Source organism: Polyodon spathula, chromosome 2 (assembly GCF_017654505.1).
Source record: "Polyodon spathula isolate WHYD16114869_AA chromosome 2, ASM1765450v1, whole genome shotgun sequence".
NCBI lineage: Eukaryota > Metazoa > Chordata > Actinopteri > Acipenseriformes > Polyodontidae > Polyodon > Polyodon spathula.
In genome coordinates, this window is record NC_054535.1 from 57,490,662 (window position 1) to 57,500,448 (window position 9,787).

Here is a 9,787-nt window from a genome sequence, read left to right on the forward strand (position 1 = left end):
TTGGTGTCACACATTGAGGAATCATCCTTTCGCCTACTTGACGGCGTATAAAAGCCCTGCATGATGAACTGAAGATTTCAAATTTTGATTCATTGGTCCATAAGACCTTCTTCCAGTCTTCAGTAGTCCACTGGCATTGCTTCATGGCCCAGGAAGCCTCTTTTTCTTATTTTGCCATCAGCAATAGCTTTCTTACTGCCACTCGTCCTGTCAAACCTGCATATATATAAACCACGACGGGCCGTGCGGTTCCCATGATATAAACCACCCCAGAAGTGGTATGTATCATCGGTGGTTTATATCTGTCATTAGGGGGAATTAAAATAATTAAAATAATTAAAACACATTAGAAATTAAGACAAAACTAGAAACGTATATTGTGTATACATCCACAGTGTAATATAGTCCCATATTTAATTAAAATAAATGTATTGTTCACTAGTTAAAAATAAATTGCACGTTTATTGTGAATTTATGCATCAAAAGTGGCATCTTGAAACTAGAGGACTGAGCACAAGCTAATGATGTTGATGGTCTGGATGGAGTTTCAAATAACAATGAAGGCGACAGGACAGCAGCTGTGATGGATGCTGAAGCCTGATCTTGAGGTGAGTTTGTGACCTTGTTATATGCGAGGCACACATATTCAAATCCGTTTTCATCCTTTCGGATCTCAAAAGATGTTTTTGTTAGTTGTTGGACATCCTCATGTCCACGTTGTGCCAGATTAAGTTATAGATGGAAGCAGACTTTACGAACCAATCCAACCGTGGTTTCAGGGGACAGTGCCTCAGTTTCCCACCAATGCTTATAATCCAGGTCTGCTTTTCTAAAAGTTTTCATGACTGACAGGAGTACATTATTGCTGGCTTTAAACTCGCTGTGAGCAGAGATGTTAACACTTCTACTGTTAAAATATCTACAGTGCCTATAGATAGTCTACATCCCCTTGAACTTTTTTCACATTTTTTTGTGTCAGTGCCTCAGAGTTTCATACATGTAAATGATGATTTTTTTCTACTTCTCTACACACCATACTCCACACTGTTAGGGGGAAAAAAGTTTTTATTGAGAAAAAAGTTATATATTAAAAATACAAAACAGAAAGATCATAATTGTATAAGTCTCCACTCTAGGACATTTACATTTTTGTTCCTTAGCTACTCCAATGTAGCTTTGGTTGTGTGCTTTAGGTTGTTGTCATGCTGAAAAGTGAACTTCCGTCCCGGTTTCAGCTTTCTTGCAGAGGGCAGCAGGTTTTCTTCAAGGACTTCTCTGTACTTTGCTCCATTGATTTTCCCTTCTATCTTAACAAGTGCCTCAGTCCCTGCCGATGAGAAACATCCCCATAACATGATGCTGCCATCATCATGCTTCACAGTAGGGATGGTGTTCTTTGGGCGGTGCGCTGTGTTGGGTTTGCGCCAAACATAACACTTTGCATTTAGGCTAAAAAGTTCCATTTTAGTTTCGTCAGACTACAAAACGTTCTGCCACATGGCTACAGAATCTCCTCAGTGTTTTTTTGGCATACTTCAAACAGGATTCAAGGTGGACTTTCTTGAGTAATGGCTTCCTTCTTGCCACCCTACCATACAGGCCAGATTTGTGGAGTGCTTGGGATATTGTTGTCACATGCACACTTTCACCAGTCTTGGCCATAAAAGCCTGTAGCTCTTGCAAAGTTGCCATTATCCTCTTGGTAACATCTTTGATCAGTCTCCTTCTTGCTCGGTAATCCAATTTGGAGGGACGGCCTGATCCAGGCGGGGTCTTGGTGGTGCCATACACCTTCCACTTCTTAATAATCATCTTGACCGTGCTCCAAGGGATATTCAATGCCTTTGATATATTTTTTTTATACCCATCTTCTGATCTGTGCATTTCAACAACTTTGTCCTGGAGTTTTTTTGAAAGCGCTTTGGTGCTCATGGTTGAGTCTTTGCTTTGAAATGCACTACCCAGCCTACAGGAACTACTGAATTTATCCTGAAATCATGTGACTCACTACAATTTAACACAGGTGGAGGCCACTTAACTTGGTGTGTGATTTTGAAGGCGATTGGTTAAACCTGAGATAATTTAGTATTGCTATTACAAGGGGGGTGGACACTTATCCAACCAAGCTATTTCAGTTTTTATTTTTAATTAATTTTCTACAAATTTCTAGAATATTTTTTTCACTTGGAAGCTGTGGGGTAGGATGTGTAGATAAATTAAAAAATGTGTATATATTTTTATGCATTTTAATTCCAGGCTATAAGGTAACAAAAGGTGAACATTTTGAAAGGGGGTGTAGACTTTCTATAGGCACTGTATTTAAACAGCTATCAACTGGAGACTGAATACTGGTCACCAGTTGAACTTCTTCACTGGCATAAAATCCCCTTTAATGTTGTTTAAAAGATTTTTTTAAACTTATTTCCTTAATATGAATGTTCATATTTTTTTCTTTAAGCCAGTCTTTTTCAGGTGGACTGCTGTCTTCACTCAGCGAGTTGATGTTGTACCAGTAATGTTTTCATCCCCAAATATATTAAGAACATAAGAACATAAGAAAGTTTACAAACAAGAGGAGGCCATTTAGCCCATCTTGCTCGTTTGGTTGTTAGTAGCTTATTGATCCCAGAATCTTATTAAGTGTGTCTGTGTAAAAAAGTGCCTCCTATATTAAAGGAAATAGGTGGTGTTGTCACTCATTTTTGTCAGTGGTTTTGTAACTAATAACAATGAAAATGGCAGTTTGTCATAGAAGTTAGAATGTATTGGTGTGTAGTGATTTAGTCAGTGTGAAGTGGCTCATTAGTATGCAAGCCATGATATTTTATATATATATATATATAAATATATATATATATATGTGTGTGTGTGTGTGTGTGTGTGTGTGTGTGTGTGTGTGTGTGTGTGTGTGTGTGTGTGTGTGTGTGTGTGTGTGTATACGGTCATGTGATGTGTTTAACCAATCAGTGGTTGTTATTTTTCCAAGCTGTGTTATAAGTAAGCAATAAGACACGACAAGGTGTTGGTTGTACTAGAATAACCGCACTTCCAGGGGCTATTCTATAGCCTCTTGCTTTACTACGCCCCTGGACGTGCGGTTATGTGTAAATAAAGATTTTTTTTTTTTAATTTAAGTTTGGTAGGGATGGGGTTAAATCTCATCTCTGCCAAATTCTTGTGCAGAATGTTGATGGTGCTTTATTGATTATTGAGGATCAATTAAGCCCAGCAACATGCAATAAAAGGAGAGCCAGCTCCTTTGTTTGGGAGTGTTTGGTGAGGTAATTGTTTGCTGAAGTATTGAAAAGATCTTAAGAGTTTTGCTTTATTTTTTGGTTCACTGTTACGATATTTACTTCTGCAGTGTTTATTTAAATTCTGGAGGTAAAGGGATTAGACCTCCTCAATAGATAGGTAAACTCATTTGTTTATAGTTAGCGCCTTTTACGGCAAGGGTTTTGTTGGTTTATTTTTCGGTGTGAAAAGTATTAATTTGTTACTTTTTGGAGCTGCACCAAGTGTGCCCAAATAAGCGGGTGCAAAAGCACTTTATTCCAACTCTGGTGTCATCCATCTGTCATGGCCCACACATATTGGTCCCTACTTAAAAGGAAGCAAGAGCCCTAATGTACAATCCACTAGGGGTGCACTTCCACACAAGGTGGCAGTGATGGGATTTTTTTTTTTTGTGTGTGCACCACCGGTAGAACCTACACTTGTGGCATGGAGGGAATATAGCGCCTGCTGGCAGAGATCCAGCAACAGCAAGCCATGCTGCAGAGATTGTTGGAGAATCATGCTGCAGCGGTGCCACTACAGTGTAAACATAATACACACAATGCAAAGTAAACGCAATGTTCAAACAAGATAAACAGCACTCAGAAACTAGAAAGTTTTTTTGTGAATAAAAACAAAGTATTTCCTGGGGGGAATTACTTATCTAATTGAATGGTTTGCAAAATCAGTATTATGGATCAAGTTTCTTTTTTGTTTTGAAGGCAATACACAGCAGTGCATTAGAAAGTATTGGCTGGTACTTCTGAAAAAGACTTTGTCTGACCTAGCCTGTTAAATATATCTATGGCAGACAACTAGAACAAAGAACCAGTGACAGTTGCATAAGAAAGCCTTATTTTTCCTTTAACTGTTCCTTGTGTTGAAGGGTGTTGCAGAAAGCAACATAACACATTTAAGTCAATATGCTAGCTAAGGGCAAATGTATCCTTAAGTGTTAAACTTAAAACAAAGGGTTTTATACAACCAGCCCCAGATCCTGAACTAAGATTAAAGAACCTTAATACAGAACATATCAAAGCAATAACACAACATTAGAGTAACTGAAATAAGAACCACTCACAATGCAAACATTAAAAAGGCCAGTGAAAAATATGGGGAACATTTTATTTTGAGAAATACAGGAAGAAATGGGGGGAATATGTCAATAAATCATCCTTACAATTGTAATGGAGGACTGTATAACATTTAATTCTTAAATTGTTGTTTGTTTATAATTTAAAAAGTTTAATTTACTGCATAGTTTATGACAGAAAACAAACAAGAAAGAAATAAAACAGTCATAACAAATAGATATTTAAAATTTAGCAACCTGGACTGTTGCACGTCACACAGATTAAAGTTTAATTTTAGAGTTAAGAACTACAATCAAATTAGAGTCATGTCTGACTAACACGTCATAAATACTAAACAAGAAATACAAAAAAAAAATAATTGGGCAAAATTTTGGGGGCAAAGTGACACAGATGTATATGTATGGTGCTACAAGTCAAAATTAAAACAGTGGCAAAATCATAAACTATAAATATGAAAGCTTTTCAGTAGCAGCCAGCAGCAGGGTCATTCCGTGTCAATTCAAACAGCCATGTCATCATGCTTCTCAGATTTTTATTAAACTTTTATTAATATAGTTAGATAATGCTAAGTTATGAAAAAATAAAAAGTTTTAGCTCTCAGCTCCAAATAGTTTCCGAGATATATCTTAACTTGGGTTGTTCCAACCCGCTTTTGCCTCCCAGACGTTGTGAAAAATCGCAAGGTAAAAAGCTCATAACTTAAAAAATATTTATGATAGGGCTACAAAATGTTCAATATTATTAGCGTTATAGGCATAAATTCCAAAAATCACATCAGAAACTCTCCAAGTTATACATTTCATGGCTAAATTTCAGCAGTGAGGTAGTTCCACAGATGTACAAAAAGTAACATGTGGCATAGGTGGTTTCAAGTTGAGATTTTCACACAAGGGAGTCCTAACAGGGGTCTGACTTTCTTCAGTTCATTTTGGGATCTTTGTCTATTCCTGAGATATAAAGAATTAGCCAAAAAAAAAAAAAAAAATTCCAGGCGGAATTGCATTTTCAGGGAATATTCTATTCCAATTAGGGTAAAAAAAGCAATTTCTTGATAAAAATGCTTGAAAATGTAATTAAGTCTTTTGACAGATTGTTTACGTTGTATGACTTTGGTTGTGTTTTAAATATTCCTTATGATTTAAGAGTTACATAGTGCTAGGTCCCACTCCTATGAATCTTGAACCCCACCAAAAAAATATATATATATTCTAACAGTTCCTAGCATAGGTGCCACAAAGGTTTTAAAATGTATTTACCAGCTCTTTAACTTCACTATTATGTTTGCTTAATACCAATTGTGTATTTGAAGGTATAAAGAAGACGACTCAGTATATTAGTTCAGATTCATATTTCTGCAAAAATTGTAGTTAACATGTACACTAACAATTATGGTGACTGAAAAAAGGAAAAAAACAGCCTTTTTAAATGAAAACTATTTTACAAGGTAATGGAGCTGAACCAAGATTTAACTTGAAGGAATGATTAAAAGTTTTTTCAGCTTTTTCTATTTGTACTTTCTCAAGTTAGTAGTCTCAGTTGGAGTAGAAATAGGAAAACTACACACGATATGATGAAAAGGCACAAGGCATTCGTCCAGCTGAGTTGGCCATGAAGCATGCCTGAGGGTTTGTGTTGGCACATGAACATCACCAGCACACCAGTGTGCTCATCAGACCATTCTGTATCATACACGGCAGCCACATACTATCCAGGCTGCAGACTGTTGGTAGCAATTGCTGCTGGAGTGTAATAAAGCCTGCACACGTGTAACAAAGTCATCTTTTGGAAGACTAAACATTTCCAATTCCTCAGAGGCACAAACTTGAGCTAGCTGCGGGTAGCTGTGAAGGTCTTGGCAACCGACAGGCGCTGCCTAAGTATTGTTGGTTGTTGTTTAACAGCTTCAGTGGAAATGTAAAAGAATTTCACTGCCTTGATGTTTTTCTCAGCTCATGTGTGCAGTTGATGGGAGGTCAATATTTGGCTTAAAGCAGTAGCTTGCAAACTGGCTTTTGCTACTAGTCGTTTTACTGTTCCACCAATGCTGTCGCAGGGGCTTTTTCCATGACTGGTAGCAAAGAAGTTCCACTCCGCTTCAATCCCAAAGTCCTCCTTGTGTTGGCAGTTTTTTTTTTTTTTTAGGTTCTTGCAGTTCTTGGTATTGTGCAGCTGCTCCATCCCTGAAGTATGAGACAGCCTGCAGAAGGTAAGTTTGAATTCAGGTATTGCATTACTTTTGGTAATAAGTGTACTGTAGTTGCTCCATGATTCAATTCATCACTCACAACACACTGGCTAAGGCAATGAAGTTTATCATTTTCTTGTTGGCGGTAGTATACTGAAAATGGATGGAGTGTTGCTTGGGACGTCTCCCAGTGGAAGCCCTATACTGCACATTGACAGATGAATGAATACTTTTCTGCTAAATCTAACAGGACAATGAGGAAACTTACCGGAAGTGATATCTTTATGTCCTTCAGATATGCTGCCTGAGCTTTGGCAATAGTGGTGCTATGCTGTATAGCACTGCAGCACAAGTAATGCTGATGAATTCTGATACAGTGTCTGAGAGATTCTGCAATACCCTTATATTATTGATTAGCCATGTTCCAGAAAATATATGCATTAAAAAACATAAAAAAACATAAGTACACCAAGGGAAACTTTTATAAAAATTAAGGCACGAATGGGTTAAGTAAAAACCTAACATTGGATCAACGTAACTTAGAATGAGTGCTAACACCAAAGGGGGAAAAAAAAACAATTATTGTACTGTAAGAAAATACTTCAAGGTACTTGGTCTTTAACTAACTTACAAATCTGATATAGAAAGGCTACATTAAGTGAACAACGTACAGATTAGTATAAAAAACTGATGAAAAATACATTTCAAGATATAAAAATCAGTACTCCAAATACGTTTCAAAACTACAGATACATAAGTTGGGAGTGTTCAGTTTGAACTCTGAGCTCTTACCTTTCATTGCTGCCAACACTCGATGGGTTGAATGTTTCTGTAGAAACTGCCTTGTGATGACGGCACACAGCTGGATTCTTGCTTGCACCAGGTGTGCCCAGCGTTTCGGATTTCCAGAGCAGCGCATTTTTATTTTCCTCTCCAAGATAACTAATAAATAGCAGAGCTACAGTCCATGTATTTTGACACTCCTGATTAAGTGTCAGTCCAATGGAGCACTTTGTAGCTTTCAAGCTTATTGTAATACTAGGACTGAAACAATTTTGAGTAATTAAATAAGCTCTTAACTGTAGGTAGATTACCTATTTTATATGGGGGTGTTACCCCATGCACTGTGCATTTTGTGTTGTGGCACATCAATAATAAATAGTGGAAGGATTAACAAATGTTGTAAAAAAGTTTTATCATGAATATCTTAGGAAATTGTAAAGATCCCATATCCAGAGTTAGATCAATGTTACGACTCCCTTGTGTGTAAATCTCAACTTGACTCTACCTATGCCACATTTTTTTTTTTTTTTTACCTCACCTGTAGACCTAGCAGACTGCTAAAAAAAATCCCTTGATGAACCATTGATACTCCATTTAATCATGAAAGGTATGTATTACAATTTTTTTGATGTGGTTTTTAGATTCTAGGACAAAAAATATATCTGGGTGTGAATTTAGATCTCTCATACTTATTTCATAAGTTACTGTGTGTGTGTGTGTGTGTGTGTGTGTGTGTGTTTGTGTGTTTTTTTTTACATCGGCTACTCAAAAGCTAGCATATCTCAGGAACTACTAGCAGTTTCATAAAAATCTGAGACTTATTGTGACATTCACAAAATTTTTGACAGAGAATGGCCTAGCAAGTATGTCTGTACCATTCTATGACAGGGCAGTATCATGGCTCTGGTTGTTATTGGCAAAGAGAGACACAGAAGCAAGAAGCTGCAGGTTAAGCACTATTGTTTATTACAATTAATTACAAATAACAAAACACTATTAAACAAATGGTTCTATAAAAAACTGCACAGCAACACACTTTCACTGACATTAAATCTCTAAATACCCATGATTACCCCTTTTGTACACCTGTGGCTGGTGCCTCATTAACAATTAATCATTCAATTATGGCCTCAGCCACATTCCCATGTGCTTTCTGGCAAGGAGGAATTAACCACCTCCCTGCCAACCCAATATTTCCCATAATATTCTGCCTTGCCACATACCTCTCACCCTGTGCACCTCCCACCTTAAAACATCAACACCCTCCCCCTCATGTCCATCTTTCTCCATGTGGGATCCCGTGGGTGGGCTGGAGGGCGGGTTGGCCCTGACCCCTGTGCCTCCCCCAGGAGACAGAGAACCGGCAACAGGAGAAGGGATGTTGGGGGCGTAGGCCAGAAACCAGGCAGGTGATGTGCGATCCTCGGCGACTGTGGAGCAAAAGCAGGAGACCAGACGAACAAATAGCGGGTGTCTGGGAGCCGGGATCAAGAGCCTTGACCCATTAGCACTGGGTCGGGTCATAGGGGTTGTGGTCCCCTCACCGCCTCCTTCGGCAGTGGCAACGCTGGAGCAGTCCTGCAGCGACAATGCTGGCAGTACTGCTGGCCCCTCTGGACATGTAGCTGGCAGTAGCAGGGCATTCCAGCAATCGCAATGCTGGCAGCAGTACAGGACACTCTGGAAGAGGCAATGCTGGCAACAATGCTGGCCCCTCCGTACGTGCAGCTGGAGATGGCTCTCCCTTCTTGGGCCCTCAGGCCTGCAGCTGTTGTTCCTCCTCTTGGAGGGGGCAGTTGACCGCAGGTGAGGCACCAACTAAAGGCTCTTCCTCCTCCTCTTGCTTTTGGGTAGGCTGCTCCTCCCTCTCTGGCACTCAGGCAGGCTGTATCTCCTTCGCTCGCCTGCGGGACTGGTCACTCCTCCCTTTTCCTTCTTCGGGAAGGGGGTAACTACTCTTCTCCCTGAAGGGGCAGCAGGCCAGAGTGTCCAAACTCCCAGCAGGCAAGGCACCAACCTTAGTCCTCAAGACATTTGAGGAAGGTATCCAGCATTCCATCCCTCTCCATTGAAAAGGAGTGGGGGGGGTGTCTGTCTTTGATGGTTGCAAGGCCAATGTGTGGAGCGCCTTCTGCAAAGCCATTCCTCAGCTGACTCCACCTTATTCCCATAGAAGGGAAGAGGGAAGAGGGGTCCTTTCATATTGGCACTCCTCAAAGCAGTTCCTAAACTCAGCACAGGCGCCCCAGATTGGCGCTCCTTCAGCCTCCAGCCGTCATTGCTGGAGTAAGTCTTCAGACAAAGTAATCCCGGGCGGGGGGGGGGTTTTTTCAGCGGGAGGGGCACCTATATTACGGGCGGGTGGGTGAGGGGAGGGGCACCTTTTTTATGGACACTCCAAAGAGTCGTAAAGCGACTCAAGAAAGACCCAGGGATTCCTCCTGAGTCT